This window comes from Halichoeres trimaculatus, unplaced genomic scaffold (genome assembly GCF_033239565.1).
Source record: "Halichoeres trimaculatus isolate MK-OKI-2021-1 unplaced genomic scaffold, fHalTri1.1 fHalTri1_scaffold_3, whole genome shotgun sequence".
Classification (NCBI taxonomy): domain Eukaryota; kingdom Metazoa; phylum Chordata; class Actinopteri; order Labriformes; family Labridae; genus Halichoeres; species Halichoeres trimaculatus.
Window position 1 is genome coordinate 11,835,137 of NW_027437181.1, and position 19,976 is coordinate 11,855,112.

The 19,976-nt window shown below is 40.9% G+C and overlaps 1 long non-coding RNA gene across 1 annotated transcript in view; it reads left to right on the top strand.

Moving 5' to 3' along the window:
• Nucleotides 1-18,898, top strand: part of LOC141787879 (uncharacterized) — a 76,085-nt gene extending 57,187 nt beyond the window's left edge. Inside the window, exon 3 of the long non-coding RNA XR_012598097.1 lies at nt 18,742-18,898. This is a non-coding gene — a long non-coding RNA (uncharacterized LOC141787879). The remainder of the gene's footprint in view (nt 1-18,741) is intronic.
• The last annotated feature ends 1,078 nt before the right edge of the window (nt 18,899-19,976 follow it).

Below are 19,976 nucleotides of genomic sequence, written 5' to 3' on the forward strand. Positions count from 1 at the left end.
TAGCAGATGTGTGAGAATCTCTCCCGCATGAACACACACACTCCTGACAGCCCCCATTATTAGCCGAGAAAGTGGGATCTGCATCTCAATACTTGCACAGGAAACACAAGTTTGCACTGCTGATCTGCCTGATCCCTGTTTGGCAATTCTTTGTCTACACTTGTCCCCTTCATCCACCCTCTTCTTCTTCCTTTTTCTTTATTTGAAATTGCTTATTATTGATATCCGCTCTCAATTTAACAGAACCTTTCTTTATCCCTCAGCCTCCTATTTACTCCTCCATTGTTCCTCCAATCTCATCAGGGTTATCACAACCCGTGGAGTCCAGTCTGTCATTTACGTGACTTTCATTCCTTTTCTTCTGGCCTCTCACGCTTCAATCCTGCCACTCAATGCTGCTGTCAGCCCTGGGTTACTTCTCTGTGATGTCCTTGTATCCTGTGGGGACTGAATCAGCACAGCATCTATTATGGTGCGAGAGAGGGGGGAAGATAGATGGATCAATGAGTGAGGGTTTGCGCAGACGCAGGTACGGAGTGTCAGGATGGGTGAATACATGTATGGATCTGTGTGTGTCTGGTGATTGCTCTGTGTATTGATTGGTTCTTTTTCACAGTGAATTGACAGTTTTATCATGACTGTAATGGTAATGTGACACCATTCCAGTGGCTTTTGATGGGTTTTGGTGCACTTCTGTCAGCTGTGACATCTCTTAATGTCCTTGTAGTGTACTTCTTTTGTAACTTAAATGAATTGTTACCAATCTGAAGACGGGGAAATGATAATTTGCGATCTTTATGTTCCACAGGATGGTCTGAATATGTCCTGTTTTATGAAATAGTGATGATTATTATGGAATTGAAGAAACCACATGAGATAGGAAACGTGATAAGAATTTTAACTCTTTAACTCTTCACTTTTAATTCGATACTCTTCTCTTGCATTTTATGTTGTGGGAAAGTGTTTGATGAGCAACAGAAGCAGTTCAGTCACACTCACACATAAAAGAGTGATAGAGACGGAGCAGATGGATGAATGACAAAGATTTTGAGAGTGAGGATGGACAGATGAATGTATTGATATAGGGATGTGGAGAGATGGATGGTGGGAGACTGGAGTGATATGCATGGAAGGTGGGTGGGGGTTTAGACAGAGGACAGAAGGCCTGTGCTACTCCGAAAGCATGATATGCTCCCTTGGGGGGCCCTGCAGCGTGTAGGTCAACCCCAGGGGGTGTGTGAGGGTGGGCCCTGGGGTGCAGAGGAGAATGACAGGGCTTGGCCTGAGGTTGGGCCTACCAGAGAGTGCACTACCCTCCAGTCCCTTATTTACTGCCTGTACAGATGGCAGTGTGTCAAAGATGGGGGCTGAGACCAGACGCAGAGTTAACCTCAAAGTTGGATGTTTCATTTCAACATCACCTTTTCTCATCAGCTAAACAGAGGATTTAAAGAGTCTGAAAACCTGACAGAGCAGGTTAGGAGAAGTGTCTGGAATAGTCTGACTCATAGGATTTAGACTTTGGGTAAACGTCTGTTGTCAAACGCCTATTTGAGATGGAGTCATTCTCCCTCGCTGTTTCAGGCTGTTATATATGAAAATCAACAACCCTCCAATCTACCCTCCCACGAGCTGAAAAGGACAAGTTTTCACAGATATTGAGATTGTGAAACAATGCAGCTGGAAGGTCTGATATCTGTTGGGTCCATCTTTAAGTGTTTTTCTTTGGTGTTTTCACAAGAATTTCACCACTTTAATGCTCGTGCTTGCTTCCTCCCACATCAAGTTCCCTCAAATGGGATTTAGTAAGAAACCATCACTTCAGTTTTGTCAGAGTTTAAAAAAAACGTGAACTGGTTTGAAGAAAAAGGAGGAAAAAACATTATTATTATGACTGACATTTTAAACTTTTATTCATAGGCCAACACCTGAGCTAAATTAATCCAGGCATCTGAGGTTGTTTCAAGCTTAACCCAAAGAGTGAATAAAACCATGGACAGTACAACCGCTTTCCTGAGTGAAACCAAAATTTCAAGTCTGTCTTCTCCATTCTAAAAGATGAACCAGGGTTAAACTTGAATTGTTATGTTGATGACTATGTTGATCACTAAAATATTTCCTCGGTTCATACCCTGAAAGTGTTTTTTGTAGAAGTTTAGCTTTAATTTGTCAGTTGATGTTACAGGGATGATTAAATGACAGCTCTGTAGTTAAGTGGAGGCTCCTGCAGCATGCACCAGATTATCAGAGCAGAGGAGGAACAGTGGGAGAAAACATAAATAACACTAAAACAAGACTCATTAAACTCTGAGTATCTGCTTCATATGAACTTAAGATTCTGTTCTGCTGTGGGCTGCACTGACCAGAGGAATGTTTGATGTTTTATTGGTTAGTTCGATGCGTGTTTTGGTTTGCTAAAATGGTTTGATGCCCGGCATCAGATCCCTTGTGCGCATGCCTTGGCTCCATTAGCACAAAGCAGTAGTTTGGCTTTGCATCTCACAGCAGGAGAGTCAATAACGTAACCTCACGTCAATTAATGAGGCTGGCACATCACTCGGTTAAAATCATCTTCCAATATGTGGATCCAGCTGTTTTCTTGTTGTAATTAGACACCTTAGGTTACTTAAAACAAACTTGTAAACAAAAACTCAGTTGATAAAACTATGTGGAATATGTGTGGACAGTACCTCACCCTGTTAACAATGTGTTCAGCTGAATTTCTGTTCAGTGCTTGAACAGCAACGTGTGGTGCTCAGTGAGTGTGTGAGACCATGTCTAGAATATTAAAAACTACAAAATTAAAAGGTGTCAAGTTGAGTTTAAACATGTCAAAGACGGCTCTATTGACTCGGCGTTAAAGTCATAATGGAAAAGAAAGACAAAGACATCTCCTCAGTGAGTGGTCGGGCCTCCAGAACAGATGAGATGACAGCAGCAGCAGCGGTGTGCTAACTAGGATTGAGAAAAGGTTGTGTGCTCTGGGTCTTGGCATTGAGTGTTCTATCAGATGGCCGTCTCTCAGGGTGAGGGCAGTCTGCTCTGAACCTCCACGCTGACCTCTGATTGATTAAGAGGCCATTTCTGGCACTCGGCTGGCCTGGGGCACCATTTGTCACCTGACTGTGCAGTCCTGTTGAGAAGCTTCGTGTCCTCCAATCTACATTCAGACCTTTTCTTTAAATCCCCAACTCAGCCAGATCCACAAGGGCCACCCATGAAAAAAAATCTGTTCATTCACTCTGGTGCTCAGCCTTTTGGATGAGCGTAAACACCAAATGGCATGTTAAGTAACCACATTTGCAACATATGAAAGGCTTTCTCTGCAAATGAGACGTAAGTGCAGCTTTCTCAGGTTACAATTTCAAACACAAGGAAAACTGGAGACCATCATTAGTAAAACAATAAGATTATAAAAAAGGCTCTTCAAATAGAGTCTGGTTTGAAGAGACTGATTGAGACTGATTTAACCTCTTAAGACCCAGCATCCACATATATGAACATTACCTTTCTGCCTCTCAGACCCATGATTTGTCATCTTTTTGAAACTTTGACCTATTAGCCACATTAAGAGAAACTGCCCACATCAGCTTTTGGTGATATCACAACATTACACCCATTTTAGTTAAAGAAAAAAAAATGTATTTAGGTACAATAACACTCCTAACAAACAACAAGTAGATAACTCATAATAAAAATAATCAAATTTCCAATACAATGACCAAGTTTAGTCATTTTACTTATTAGGTTTTACTAATCCCAAATAGCAAGGTGAATTAAAAATGGTGACCAGACATAAGTTAAGTTCTTAAGAGGTTGACTTGCTCATTTTTTGTGCGTGAATAAACTGAGGCTGAAAAGCCTGGCTAACTGCCCCTTAGTTCACAACGCTAGCTAGCTTCCCAACACGATATGTCACTCAATAGTGTTTATGTATGGGATATGGGATTATGTAGGGATAGGAAAATGTTTTAGTGTTGTCCCTATTCAACTTGAGAGAAAGAAATAAGGGACTAACTAGTTTTCCAAGGCTCCAAAGGTCCAAGCCAGCATTTAATAAACAATATAGACAGAAGCTGGGCATATGACCTGCAACTGGGTATGTCACTGAAACCAAATATGCTATTCTGTAAAAGAAAACATGTGTCTTCTATCCTAAGTTTGCTGTCATGATTTGGTCAAAAGAAAGAGGTAATTTTAGTGCAAAAATGCAAATAAATACGAATTTCCAATTTATTTACCCTTGTTTCTCCAATATATAGTTTTATTGTCTGTGTACAAAATTTAATTCTGGGCTTTAATGCATTCATTCAGAGGGAAGGACAGGAGATAACAGTAGTCACTTGGAGAGAGACTGGGGAATGACTTGACAAAGAGCTGCAGGTTCAAACTTTCTTAACAAGACTCTGCACATAGGGTGCAAAGTTTAAACACAAGGCCAAACTGGACTCAGAATAATGTTAGGCTTGTTTAATTTGACTCAACACCCATATCATGCCCAGTGCCAATACTGCTTCTACATAAAACAGACTCATAAGTTGTTGATCAAAATTATTTATGGAGATAAAGCTCATCGTTTACTGCTCTTCATTCTGCTGAGAGAAAAAAGAAACGAAACCCAAATATGTTCAGAAAAGTTTAGGTGTAATCCATACGTCTGTACACCAAGAGTGAGCAGAGTTTTCGTTTCATATGAAGTAAAGAGCAGGTCACAACTGTTACAGTCTAAATGCCAAAGTTATAATAACACCGCTCTGAAGGTGAGCAGCATGTCACCCAGAGTTGATTTGACAAGGATGTCAACCAATTCATCAGCCACCTTTAAAGCAAACGCATCTTAACCAAAGGTCAGAGAAAGTTTTACAGGCAACAGTTCAATTCAGAGTTGTCAGCTTGGACTGAAACACATATCAGTAATTTGCAGTGAAATGACCTGTGCTCTGTTTGCACACACTGCACCTTCAGCCTTTCTCTCTTTTATGGATTTATTATGAAGACAGGCTGAAGGAGGAGGAACAAATCCATTCTGTCAAAACTTGTTTTCTGTCCCATATTTAAGGGAATTACAGTATCCAGTTTGCTTTGATGAAATCCTGATGACTGCCACATTAACTCAAGGCAGCACATGGAAAGGTATGAAATAAAATGGGGTATAATGTCATTGTGTTTATTAGAGTTTTCTCAGGGAAAATGAGAATGCTAATCATATTCATAGGCAGTGCTGTGGGTAATTTGCAGCCTGGGATAAGCTGCCATATCACTGTGAACTGTTGATGATTGAGTGACACACGTGACATTTTTCAACTCATTATTTATTGATCCCATTTCAGTCCTCCTCTAAATGTTTTAATCTGCTCAGCTATTGAGGAGCTCACGCAGAAAAGCTATATGAAATGAGCCTGGATTTGAGCTCATGGTGACACAGTTGCCCTCAGTATCAAGTGGCTGTAACGCAGCACCACCTTGACACTATTAAGACAATGCTTGCACCAATTATGGATAGTAGTCCTGGCCTGAGCCTAACACTGACTTTCACTCGGTGTGGGAGGGAATTGGCTGTCACGAGGGCAAAAGTTTTATTACTTCTGATAATGATAATAAATGCCTCCTCCCACACTCTGCCCTTCATTACAGCATTGATCCCCCAACATCTCTGCTAAAATCCATCACTGCAGCTCCGTTAATGAAGGCCCCGAACATAGCAGTCAACCGTGCAGCTGATCCGAGACCTTGTCACGTTCTCAGTAATGAAGCTAATGAGCTAACGGAGACATTTTCTGACAGAGGGATACGACTTTATTTAAGGTGCAAGAGGACAGAAGTGGGATTTAGCAGTAAAGGAAGAGGCTGCTCAGTTCACACGATCAGAGGCAGAGGTCTATTCTTGTGTGCGTCCTGGCTGGCAAACTGACACACATGCAGACAGAACAGGTGCTGTGTGTGGTACGAACTGTATGTATGGTGAACAGCTGTGTGTAGGAGCTTGTGCTTGGCGCGCTGGGAGGTAGCTGTTGCATTCTCTGACCTTACCACCGGACGCAGCATTTGACACAGACAGGCGCACACGGAGGGCAGCTGCAAGGTGCCATTCAAGGGCCCCACGGCCAACTGCACCCACCCACACAGAGGTCACCAACTCCAGAACCATATATCTCACAGCTAAAGGCTATTAGAGATCTTTTATAACCATTGTTTTTCTGTCTGAAAAATGGAATTTGGGAATTGGCCAAAACAAGTTGTTCTAACATCAGAAACAACCTACAAAATAAAAGCTGTTTACTCCTGACCCTGTTCCTGGCTTTGAGATTGGATAATAATTCATATACAGTACGTTCTCATACACATGCCTGTGCTGATAATGCATTGTTAGGGTCAAGTGATTTTATGCTAGTTTAAGACATAATCTACACATAACTTAAGATCCTCTTTCTGGATTTAAATGCTCTATAACCACAGTGCTAGGAAATGCTATGTTGTTTATAAGCAGGTACACAAGACTGGAGCTACAGCTGTGGATGAACCTTGGCTGAAACAAAACATACGACCAGCATTTCATCCCTACAGAGAGAAACTATTAATAACTCAGACCAATAAATCTAGGGTCAGCAAGTCAGCTGTTCATGAAGTTTAAAACTAATCATTGCTTTACATTTTTGGCGAGGATCACACTGTTATTTTTTTAGAAGCTACTTTGTAAGTGTAATATTAAATACATGATACAAAATCAGTTCTGTATTTTGCTGCCATAAGGGCCTGTTTCCACTTATGGCACTTTTAGTGCTGGAAGCACTTATGGCCTATATCACTTAACACATCTTATTAGCACTAAGTTGTAAAAGTTGTTTTCCTAATAGTGACCATTAAATTTGTTTCACATTGCTCTGTATGTTTCATTTTTTCTTTTATTGAGGAAAATTTGACAAAGAATAAGTTAAAACAATAAAAAAAAATAGTGTCCTGGCATCAGCAGCAGCTCTGGACCCACTAGTTGTGACCTTAAAATCTAGTAAGTTACTCCTCCTTCTGTAGCTGTTGGTGAAAATTGCCAACCAAAGTCCCATCCTTTCTTGAATTTGATTGGTCAGTGATGAAGAAGTGACTTTGAGGAACCCCGTAAAAAGTCTAACTATATTTTATCTGAGGGGCCATTTACATGTCATTGGTTTTAGGGTGAAAGGCAAAGTATTGTTGTGTTTTGGCCTTGCATTTCCATGGAAAAGGTGTTTTAGTCCACCCAAAATGCAAACTTTTTAAAACATCCTCCAGAGTGAAATTTTTCTGAAACGCTGCCAACACCGATGCCATGTAAATAGTAAGCAGGCGATTTTAGTGGAAATGCTGACGTCACGCTCTACTTTGCGCAAGCGTGTACAGCAGTACAACAGTACTGTTGATACAAGTGTCGTGAACTACCATGTTGTGCTTGTGCTGCTCAATCTGCTGAATCTGCTGACTGTCTGTCAACAACAACAAATTGCGCCACTTCTGCTCTTAGAATCCCCAATACACCAGATGATTAGTTAAACTCTACTTTGGTGAAGATCTCCCAAAAGGACAAGACAATTATAGCGCCAACTACAGGCCTGGAATGCTTAATACAGTGTTTTCAGTCCCTCAGCATTTCCATGTAAACACAGATTTTTTTCACTGTCTTTTAGCGTTTTAGAATGAAATGTCGTGTAAATGGGGCCTGAGAGTTCTGCGAGCATGGAACCAATACAGCTGATGAGTACTAAAGATGCCTTGTCTGGTAAAGAAAACAGATGCTGTCATTGTGAAAAAAGAAAAAAAAATTGCTGATGGTGGACACAGGCCCTAACACATACATGATGGCTATAGCCTCCATTTACTGCTGTGTAGGCTAATGTAACCAGTGGCAGAGGTTGAGTTTATTCAGTCGTGAAAGTACAAAAAGTGGTGCCAAATCTGATCTTGAATTTTAGGCAGTTCAGGGGATTTTCCAGTTCTTGAAATGATATCAGGAAAACAGTGCGATGACCCTGCCTCTGCTCTGTATCCAAAAACTTAAGAAATAACTTGCTTCTGGGATCTTTGACCACTTGCCACAGCTCTGACTCCAAATGGCCCCATGACCTGCCAAAGGGATCACTTAAACCAGAACTGCTGGCCCAAATATTTACCTACCCCCTTCTCCAACCCCACACACCACTCATAAGCCCAGGCATCAAACCCCTGTCCCACCTCCCATCCTGGCTGTCAGTCGCCAGCTAAGTCCTGCTTGGAGCTCCGAGGCTATCAGGGATTTAAGGGAAAAGCCCTTTATCCAGGGACTTTCTCTACAGGCTGGGGTGAGCAAATGTCTCATGTCAGCAAAACACCATAAATGCTGCAAATGGCATCTTTTTGGCCTCTCAGAGAGAGCAGACAAACTTTTCTGAGAGTAAACACATGGAGGGAAATTAATCATCGGAGAGACTGCAGAGCTGTTGTGCTCAATTATCCCTTTATAGCACTTTTCATTTATTTTTATTCTACACCTGTGCATGTCAGCACACATTTTCATATCCAGGCAGGCATCGCTTGTTCTTGAGTGGGTGAGCATAAATGTTGCTCTGGTGGGATGTAATGCTGCTCGCTGATTAACCCTTAGAAGGATTTTATAGGATAATCTGGGGAATTAAGCTTGCAGCTCTCAGGAATGCCATCAGCTTCTAGATCCAGACCAGGTGTCCACACACACACTCAGCAGGAGGCTGAGTGTGTGTGAGTGTGTGTGAGTATAGCAGAGAAAATGTCAAGAACAGCCTTGTTTACATGATAATAGCAAAGGCTGGGTTTTACAAGGAGGACTAGTGCGCTGGAATTCACTTTGCCCTCCTCAGTTCTTGGATTTACATCGACTGTTCCAAGCTGATGCCAATTCTTTCAACTGCAGAGCAAATGTTAATGCTCACACCCACATTAGGCCTGCATGTTCTCCATTCCTTGCTATGGACTCTGCCCACTGTATCAGCTCCATTTACTGTTTTATGAGATCCACTGTTCCCTGCTCCAACGTGTACAGACAGAGTCCAGAAGATGAGTGAAATCCAAGCAGACAGACCAACACCGTCTGCCACCAAACCTCACTACAGCTCTATTGGGATGAGTGAGAGACAAAGCAGCGTCACCTGTCCCTTTAATAAAGGTGGCATTAAGAGAGGCAGAGGGGAGGAGAGCAGCTGGAGCAGGTAATCCCGTCTCTCCAGGTCAGCCATCAGACAAGCTGTAGCAGGCCCCACTAACTCTAGCCTAATTAACACACACCAACAGGGAAATCTTTGCTCCTTAGACCCACATCTCAACGTGCACACCCACTTCTCCTGCCAGCCATTGCAGGGTTAATACTTTCCACACTTGGGGGTTTGACCGGCTCCAACATGCTTTTGGCTCCTGCTTCCCGACTTCTGTGTCACACCTCCCCAGGGGATCACGAGAGAGATGAGTAGACGGGATTACAAAGAATGCAGGATTGAGCTTTCTTATAAAATATCCTCTGAAGTGCGTCAGCGGTGTGTGTCGGAACTATTTCGTCATTACTGGATTGAATTTTTTCCATAATCTAACAGATTTCAAATTAATTAACAAGTTAGATGAAAAGCTGGGGGAAAAATCAAACAAAAACAAAACTTAGTCTTTACAAAATCATAAACCAAATCAATCCCAGCAGTTTTCAGTGGAAAGATCTTTTTGGGTCTTCAGATGAAAGTCTTTACATTGAGTGTTATATGTAGTTTAGGGACATTTATGTATAGGTACACTGCTGCTGTTAAATTTCTGTAATGTGATTTAACATGGCAAAGCCTGTGTTGTCAACACTGTGCCAAACTTTAACTATTTTTTCACCTCTACTATACTGGGTCAGAAAAAAAGGGCATGACTTGATTTGACTTAATGAAAATATTATTGATCACTGGACTGTGCTTATGAATATGGGGATAATTGGGAAAAATTGCAAGTCAGGAGTACGGCGGGGGAAAGGTTTAAACAGTGGGGGAGGCCTCCCAAAGCAGGAGTGTTGGCAGGTCTGTTATAGTGAGTTAATGTATGCAACAGATTTACGAAAACTAAAGACTAGAATAACGATCTATAATTTCAGTTTTTTACCTCCACCAAGGAGGTTATGTTTTTGTGAGAGTTTGTCAAAAAGCAATGAACAGATCTGGATATAATTTTCAGGAAGTATTGAAAATGGGATAAGGAAGAAGCGATCAGATTTTGAAGGTGATCTGGATCACTGTCTAGATCCAAGATTTTTTGAAGGATTCTTTATCATTGTGAGATAGGGCCATTTTCACCATATGTGTATCTAACCCCACGATAAATGGTCAGATTGCTTTGCAAAACAGTACAACACACGGTTACCATAATTTCTGATGGATGTTAAAGTACAATACAGATCCTGGTGATATTCTGGATACTAAGATCTGGAATATGAAATATGTACTGGGTCATCATATTTTCCAACACTGTCAGGCAACAAATCATCGTACAAACCTGCAACTAACACCAAATTGTAGCAGACAGTCTGCTCAAAGGGAGTATAGCATTAAAGAAGGACTAAAGTGTTGTGTGAAAATCACAGTATTGCTGGCAGAGATCTGTGGTCGCAGAGTTCTTTTCTAGTTTTAGATAGTTTTGCAATCTCACAATACAGTTTGAATTTGTTATTTATTTATTTTTTTGTAAAGCCTCATTATTATCTTTGTCAGTTGGCAAAATTGTTTTTTCAACCTTCCTTTTTTCATTTTTTTTCATCAGTTCTTGTTATTTGTGATAACTTTGTCAAGGGTCCACGGTGTCTGTTGGTAAACACAGTTGCATTGCTTTGCTGAGTGTGGCTAAAGAACAGCCAGCCTTTATTCCCTACAGGTTAATGTCCTTGTGTTGGTTTAGTATCGCGTGAGTTATGCCAATACAACAGTTAGTTACGTTTAACTTCATCTCCATTTCCTGGATCCAAATACTGCCAGATTACACTGCACCACACAATGCTGTCTGTCAGACATGCTACTTCCTCCTTTCCTTGTCAATATGTCTACGTTTCAATAGTTTTGTTAGTCAAGTCACCTGGTTGTGATTGTGCTCACAAACAGCTCACTAACATATCAGAGAAATTATGGTCAGAAGTCCATTTGTTTGTTCAGATAAGCAAAATCACCCTTTTAGCGATTTAACAAAGTTAAAATAGAAAGTCAGTGTGTAATGGTGTGTCATGATGGATGTTCAAAACAGACAGTCAGGGTTATTATTTTGCCATTCGCCTTCATTTTGTCTTGAGTCTAAACTAAAGTATTACTTGATACAGGCTGACAGATTACTTGTTTCTTGCTGCGCCAGACAGCTTTTTAGCAATTCTGAAGCATTCCCAGATCTCTGTATCTAACTTCGAGTGAACATTGTCATTAATATTGATAGCAATGACGGGCAAAACTACAAAACAAATTTATAACATCTATCACCAAAGCCGTGCTTACAGACGGCTTCACACTGCGTCTACCTCGCTGCATGTCTGAGGCCGAGGCTTGATGGTTTGGACGTATTGGTGAGACTTTCACTGAGACTGTCAGTGACCAGGTGGAATGTGAAACATACACTGCCACACACACACACAAATGAAGACAGTCGTGTGTGTTGGCGGGACAGAGATGTTCAGCTCTGGCGTCTGACCCCTCACACACTCCTCCACAGCACCACTCATCCATTCCTCATCCCCCTCCCACACACACATGCCCTTCTTCAAGTGTGTCTCCAGCTGAATGGGGGTAGGAGGTTGTGGGGTTGGAGGGTATCAGGTGTCATTTAAAAAAAGCAGTTGTCAGGATTGGCTGAGAATGGAGCATGACTTTATTCAGACTAAATTGTAGCCTGGTGAAAACAGCGTGGCCTTTCTGTGCCCTCTCCGCTGTGAAGTGGCCATTTCTGTACGGCTCTCCGAGTCGCTTTAATGGAACTCTATTAAGTGCTCTGTTTTTATGGGATTGATTTCTCCTTCCTGTAGTGCCAAATGAATATTTCGATAGATTTCTCTGCTCCTGCAAGATGCCAGCTGCCACTGAATAAAAATAACGTCTTATGTCTCCCACAGGTAAATTATACTTAAATGAAGTAAACCTCACCCATTTCTCCGCTAAGGCATCTGGCTTTAGCAAAATTGCACAACTCTACACACAGACACACACACACACATAATCCACGCTGAATACAGCTATTTTCTGTCTCTATTAGCCTCGCACACATAAGTGCATGTCCACACACACACAGCTGGTGGGGATTAGAGTAGAGGAAGCAGAGGGAACACACTGGGTTTCAGAGTCAAAACAACTGAGCTGGACTTGACCTTTGACCTGCACGGCCATTCATCTGGTGATAACATCAGTCAGTTCCACAAGACAGGTCCAGAGTGTGCACAGGCCATTAAGTGGACTCTGAACAGACAGGGGACTCTCTTAAGGGAATGAAATTAGAGTCGTTCCTTTACAGATAGAGGCAACATAAATGCCACCAATGCTAAAATATGGCATCAGACGAGGATGAGACCAATGACTGTATATCATTATAGACTCTCCGCCTCCGTACTCCTCCTTTTGTGAGATATGCAGCCATAATGCTGCCTCAAAGGGAGCTGACATATTGTGCTGGTGCAGTTAAAGCACAGAAGCAGAGGCAAACTGGCTGGTGGAGCTGCAGGACTGACATCACACAACTATTATTATCTGCTGTATTTTTACAGTATGACTTTTAATTGCATCTAATCTTAAAGATAAATGTTTTACTATATGGTATAATATTTCAAGGTGTCTTACCATATCATATAACTACCTTGGCCCAGGAGGTTATGTTTTTGAGTGAGTTTGTCTGTCTGTCTGTGAACAACATAACTTAGAAAGCAATGAACAGATCTTGATGAAATTTTCGGGAAATGTTCAAAATGGAATAAGAAGGAAGTGATTGAATTTGGAGGTAATCCAGATCACTGTCTGAATCCTGGATTTTTTTAAAAGGATTCTGTATCATTGAGAGATAATGCCATTTTCACCATATGTATATAAAACTCCACAATAAATGGTCAGATTGCTTTGCAAAACAATACAAGACAAGATCACGATCATTTCTGACAGATGTAAACGTATGATCCAGATCCTGGCAATATTCTGGATACTGAGATCTGGAATATGAAATATATACCAGGTCATCATAATTTTAAATGCTATCAGGTAACAAATTATTTTACAACCCTGCAACTAACACCAAATTGTAGCAGACAGTCTGCTGAAAGGGAGTATAACATTAAAGTAGGACTACAGTGTTGGTGACAATCACAATATGCTTGGCAGAGGTCTGCATGCTTTTATAGTTTTCTCTGGTTTCATTGTAAATAACAGTGCCTTATCAAATTTTTATGCATCGTATCCTATAGTATCATATCCTGTAGTATCCTATTGTATAGTATCATGTTGTATTGCATCACGTAGAATATCTTTTGCATTGTGTTGCATCTTAATGTATCGCACCATAACACATTGTTTGCATTTTGTATCATATCTTGCAGTGTCGTAAAGTACAGTTAAATATTATATCGTAGCTTCTTATCCTACCATGATGTTGTATATTTTCACATATTGTATCATACTGCATTGTAACATATTGTGTTAGATCATACTGTAATGTAAAGTATTTCCCTTCGGTATCATATAATACAGTTTTGTATCACCACATCATGTCCTTTCAGGATACTATAAAGTATCAGATTTTATTGTCTTATTGCCAACCATCGACCCCATGATTTCCAGCCCAGCAAACATAATCTTAATCAATTAGCCCTAACTTGCAAATACTACAAGAGGCAAGACAATCTGATTGAGGTTAATTATCACATAATAGCCTCTTACAAACACAGTGTTGCTAGTGTGGGGAACTTTGAAGCAAGCAAAATGCCAGAAACTATTATTTTCCCTAACATGTTTTAAAATATCATGATTATTAAACTAGGAGACAGCAAAACAGCTCTGTGTTAGAAAATTGTTAATGTTCTTCTGGTAGACACAAAACATTAAACTGGGCTGCAAGCCTGGCTGTAGTTAATGTAAGTCTTGTTTGTTTCAAGATGCTCGTCTTGTGAGTAATTAGACTGGGTTTCTGTCAGTTTGACAGCCCTTCTATCAGACACAAACAAGGTGAGTAGATTGAGCTGTCACAAAAAGCACAATATCATGTTAATGTTAATATGTTTTATAGAGGAAGTCATTATCAGCCAATACTGGAGTTCATATCACAACAATAATCAACACTTTCTAAAGGATTGAACTTAAGATAGCGATGACTGCAAAGTATAAGCACATATGGTAATTAATGACTTCCATTAGAGAAAAAGCCTTTCTCTGCACTTTTCCTGCTGGATGGAGTGCTCAAGTAGCTTAGCTCTGTGTTTCTGTTTTACCTGGGGCTATAGACAAGTGGTATCCTGCATTTTAAATAAAGTCTTTCCTCCTCTTTGGTTCCCATTCCTCAAGTTAAATCAAGTCTTCCCTACTCCTCACATCTCATCTCTTCTCTCTCATCTGTCTCCATCTGGGCTTTGTTAATGGGATCATTTCTTGTACTGTAATATCCCAGTAATCTACATTATACTACATTTCCTCCCAGTTAGGCAGGCAAGTGGATAGAAAGGAAGCAGTGGATGTGTCCTCTGATTAAGGCTGATGTTTATGCCTCTGTGGACTGTATGTTATGTGTGTGTGCGCGTGTGTGTTTCAGCTCTGCAGGACCACTCAGGTGTACATGTGTGTCCGTTGTTGTGGGAGGTTAATTTTTATCTCCCACCGGGTTGCTGGCCGTGTCTGGACTAAGTAGAGTCATTTACCAAAGGTTACAGCTGCAGTCATGGATACCAGCAGATGATAACTCATACCAATGAGCCTTATCCTCGGAAATCATGCTTTATATTCGGTTCCTCTCTCATTTTCTCTATTTCCTCTTTCCTTTTTTTATAACTTGTAATGTTCCAGTCTCTTCCCCTTTCCTTTATATGCCTAAAATCTTGCTAATTCCCGCATCATTTATCTTGAAAAAGAAGAGATAACCAGCATGTAGCTGTCAGACGGTCATGATAATACTTGCCATTTTCAGTGGATCATGGTATCCACACCACCATGTCGTATCCAGCGCTATGGAGATATGGAAATGAGACAGCAGCTCTCAACAGGAGCTCTCACAACAACTGTGTATACTTCCACAGTCAGGGATGCTGCTGGGCCGGTGGCCAGCGCTCTGGGCTTTCTCATTTCTCTAAGAGCTAAATGTTGCTGACTTGCAGCTTTCTCACAACACCAGTCTTGCCCTTGTTACAAACAAAGCTGAACAGAAGCCTTTTTTCCCCTATAGCTTGTCCTTGTGTTTGCAGCCAAAAGGCAGAAACAACAGGTATTGTGTGACAGTGAGGTTCAGGGGGGTTTAGAGTCGCTTTAGCAGAGCAGCAAAATGGATGGACGAGAGCAGAACGAAGGACTGGGGATGAGGGAAGGAATTATGTGGCTTTTAAAAGAGCATTTGAATTTCTGGCAGGTTTAGACGGATAATTACACCCTGTATAATCCTATAATATCCCAAAACATCATTTAACTTCTACACCCAGTGAGTAAAGACACAACAGCTATCACACCAGCAGCACTTGATCTGCTGTCTTGCTGAAAAAATCCCATTACTTTTTAAAATTCCAGAAAATATACACAAGATATTACTTTAGGTCAACATGTTAGGGGTTTTTAGCTGCATGTAAAAGAGTTTTAATCTAACAGTGATGCTTCTGTTAAGGGATGGGTACCTTTCACATTTGAAATGACAGATGGAGGTAATTGGTACCGGTACTCAATGGTACAAGTTTTTGGTACTTTTTGTGTTTATGTGGTAAAAGATATCAATATGTTTAATAGTAGAATATAAAAATTCTTCAATTTAACACATTTATTTTCAATATATAACCATTGCAATGCTGTGTTCATGCCCAGCATGTACAATGGCCCACTCTTTCACTCCCTCACAGTCACAAGGATGCACTTAGGTACCTAAACATGATACCTTTTGGTTTTACCTGAATCAGTACCCTGTGCTTTTGACAGAATGCATTCAGTACCTATAGAAGTACCTAATTTGGTACCCATCCCTATTCTGTTTACACCATCAGCTTGAAATGTTACATTAGCTTTAAAGTCATTTTTAACAGGACAAAGCATCTTTGAGGATTAAATGCAAAAGAGCCTCACATTTTCTCCATCAAATTTTGACAGTAAAAGGAAGTCTCTTGGAGAGAAAGAGTAATTTTTCTTTCAAGAAGGGGCGATCAGCAAAGATATAATCAATCTTTATTTATAAAGCACTAAATCATAAGAAACATTATCTCAAGACACTTTCCAAAGAACATTAACAAGTCTAAACCAGTTAATGTTGATAAAAATTTATTATCAGAAACCCAACATCAAGACAAGATAAGGAGTCTTATCTCATCTTAAACCAACATGAGTACAGCACTTTGCTGCATTTACCAAGTTACAGTGGACATACACAGACCATAGTTTGGCGTTGTGGGAATGGTTAAGACAGCTTAAAATAGAAAGCAATTCCTATATGCAAGAAGAGTATGGGTCAGAGATGAAAACTTATGAGGATTTTTTTCCCTTATATCTTTTAAGAAAATGGACAAAATGCTGAGAACGAAGTCAACGTGTTTGATGTGAAACCCAAATTCAACTTTGAGAAGAAGCTGAAAAGTATGTGACCTGGTTTTGGGGCGAAAGCAGCTACTGTATATCATTTTTTAAATATGCTGTTGTTGTAATCTGTTTTTACAGGTCAGTGTTAAAAGACATTGATAAGTATTTTCTTCTGACATCTATGTGATAGAAAGAAAAATAACATTTCTTAGTGGTTAATTTCTGATTTATTCTTAGAGGACTGGAATCAAACCTCTTTGCATTGAGCTAGCATAAAGCTAGCTGAGTGACAATCTATCAACATATGTAAGCTACAAATGTGTTAATTGCTGATATAGCTCGTGCTTCAAGTCATGAATAATATAACTTAGACAAAGCTAAATCTCAGCTGGCTACTTACGTTTTAAGATCAGTGAAGAACAAAGCCCAAAACACAAGCTAAATGGTGGTAACTTTTGTTTTCAAGTTTCCAAGCTCAAATTCCATACTGAAGTTTTAATCTAAACAGTGCTGCACAGATGAGCAGATGACTTGATGCATATCCAAATGCTGACCATGTGTTTTGATTATGTATAGGCTTACTGTTTACAAATACCCTCGCCAAAAGAGTTTGATGGATGATGTTGACGTGTGAATCGAGGAGCATTTCCAAACAGAAAAAGATTTATAGGGAATATTCTTAATTGAGAAACTTAATCCTCAAAAAAAAAAAAAAAAAAAAAACCCTCTTTTTTGAAATTTATATTCACGAGATTTTTTTTCTACTTTTTCCTGAAAAAAAAAAAAATCTGAAAAAACTGTTACTCTAATTAGTTTCTTCTCATTTTTGGCCCTCCTCCTGATCTTTTGTACTCATGAGGCACCAAAACCAGCATTCCTGATAATTGCTGCACATATTTTAAGTTTCATACACAGAAAAAACTTCCATCTTAATCTCCTACACCACTTCCATATGACTCTATGTGTTTTTAATGTTTTCTGAGATAACCTCACCCTGGCTTTGTGACTCAACCCCAAAGTGTTTAAATTCTGCATTTAAAAAGCCGTATTTAAAGATTTTTATGTGAGCTCTTGCCAGCTTTATGACTTCAGGTTCTTTGATGTCTGTGCCCAAGTTTTGAAAAGGCAAAAAGCCTTTCAAAAAGCTTTTTTTATTTGTAGTGGTCTTTCGGTATGAAGGAGCCTGATGGAAGCTGGCCTCCTCTGTGCCCACCCCAACTCTCAGGTATAGCCCTGACAGACCTGCGGCATCCTGATAACTTCATGCATCATGCTTGTGAATAAGTCTCTGCCCACATGAATACGTCGTTGGCTGTTGTTTAGTAATAAGTAGTTTGTCTGTTTTTCTGTTTGTGTGCCCGTCAGTCTGAACCTGCGTGTACATGCAGAGCCACGACTGACACATGGCCGATCCCTCTGCTCGGAGAGGATGTATGTGGGTGAAAAGTGAACTCAGTAATGAGCACTCTGAGCATGTATACGTTGTGAGAAAGATTATGACTGTGTGGTTGCGAATCAGTCTGTTGCCTGAGGGGGTCTGGGTTGTGGTTTCAAGCTTTTTGAACGTAAGGAGTGATTAGGCAGACTGAGCTGTGTGTCAGTAGCATGACTAGCCGTGTGTGTGAGTGCAGGATGAGTGTGTCTGTGGTGGCTGGAGTTCCCCGTGGATCAAGCGCAGGACTGTTTTTAGCAACAGCTGTCAGGCTGTGCTGCGGACATGAAAGAATTAGAAAGAAGGCAAGAAGGGCAGGATCTAAAGATGGAACATAAAAACGAAGTACAAAGAAACTTCAAGTCATTCTTTTAGGCTCTGACACTTTTGATTATGTGGAGTGGATGTTGCTGCCCCAGCATGCCTCCGCTGGAGGCTGTAACTCACTGACACACCTGCCTGAGTCAGCTGAGTCAGGGCACGCGCAGCTCTAGACATGTGTGTACACCTTTATTTACACAAGCTTGTTTTGAACATTTTCTCAAAAGATTTTTGTTCTCCACCTTTCTTTCTCTCTGTCTTTCTTTATCTTTCTTCCAGGTTGTTTTGCTCCTCTTCATCCTCCTCCTCCTCAGGTTGTAATGTGCTTCTGAAGTCTCTGTGGGAGGAAAGACTGCGGCCTCCTGTCCTCTCTGTTTATGTCCTAACAGCCTCCGTCCAGCACTACACAACTCGCCGGCCACAGGCAGCCAAGGGAGAGCAGCACTAATTGTGCAGGTCAGCGAGGTTACGCAGCCTCTCTGAGTATTTCTCCTCTCTCAGCCTCCGTCTCTTTGATGTGGTTCACTCTCTTGCTCTGCACTCAGTCACTGTATTGTAATGCACTGCGTCACAGTTTACTTTGCTACGACAAATAAATACTGTACTCTAATGTCTAAATCTGGGAACTTGCTGCTGCAAAAGCTGACTCTCTTGTTGGCTCAGGAGGTTAATCTTTAAGGGAATCTTTTAAAGCTTTTACATTTTTCAGCTCAGCTTCTCCTCATCTAAAATCATTTACAGCCTGTTTTGTTTTCTTTCTCTTTTTTCCCCCTCTGCGTGTGATGTAGGAAATGTTGGAGATGTCTGTCTTTTCAGGCGGGTTCCGTTGTCTTTTGTGTGTCTTGTCTGAAACAGCATGTCAGCCAGGCGGGGCGGCTCTGGGAGGATGTGTGTGTGAGAAAGAAGAGAGTGTGTGCGCTGAATGAAATGTAAAAAGCAGTACGCCTGCCTGCACACACACACAACAGCCTTTGGCCTAATGGGAGCTGACACTCTGACAGGCTCTCTGAGCTCTTTATCTGGGCCTCTCGCCTCACAGTCTGTGTGTGTGCATGCATGTTTGTGCCTGTGGATTTCTGCGCTGTGTTTTTGCTTGTGTGTGTGGATGTGCATGTGTGACCCCAGCGGTGGTAGTCGCCAGGCCCCTAGAGAGTTCTTTAACCCCCTAACAGAGTCAGACTCATTTACATTGAAATGGGAGAGTGGCAGGGCCTCTTTATGGACTGTTTGCTTTCGCTCTATAGAAAAGCTTCAACTCCACTGCCCTCTCTCACACACAAGTGCACGCACGCGCATACACACACATGCAGAGTCACATCAGATACATGGGAATTCACTCTGCTGCAGGTCACACAGTTGGTTTTCCAAACTGTTGGACTGTAATGCCCTCTTTAAGGATCTCAATCCTATATGTGTGAGTGTGTGAATGAGTTATAAGGGGTCAGAAAGAGCTGCTGGAGAGACTCTGAGTGTCTGAGTCTGTGTGCTTGTCAAGTTTTTGAGTGTTTTTCTAC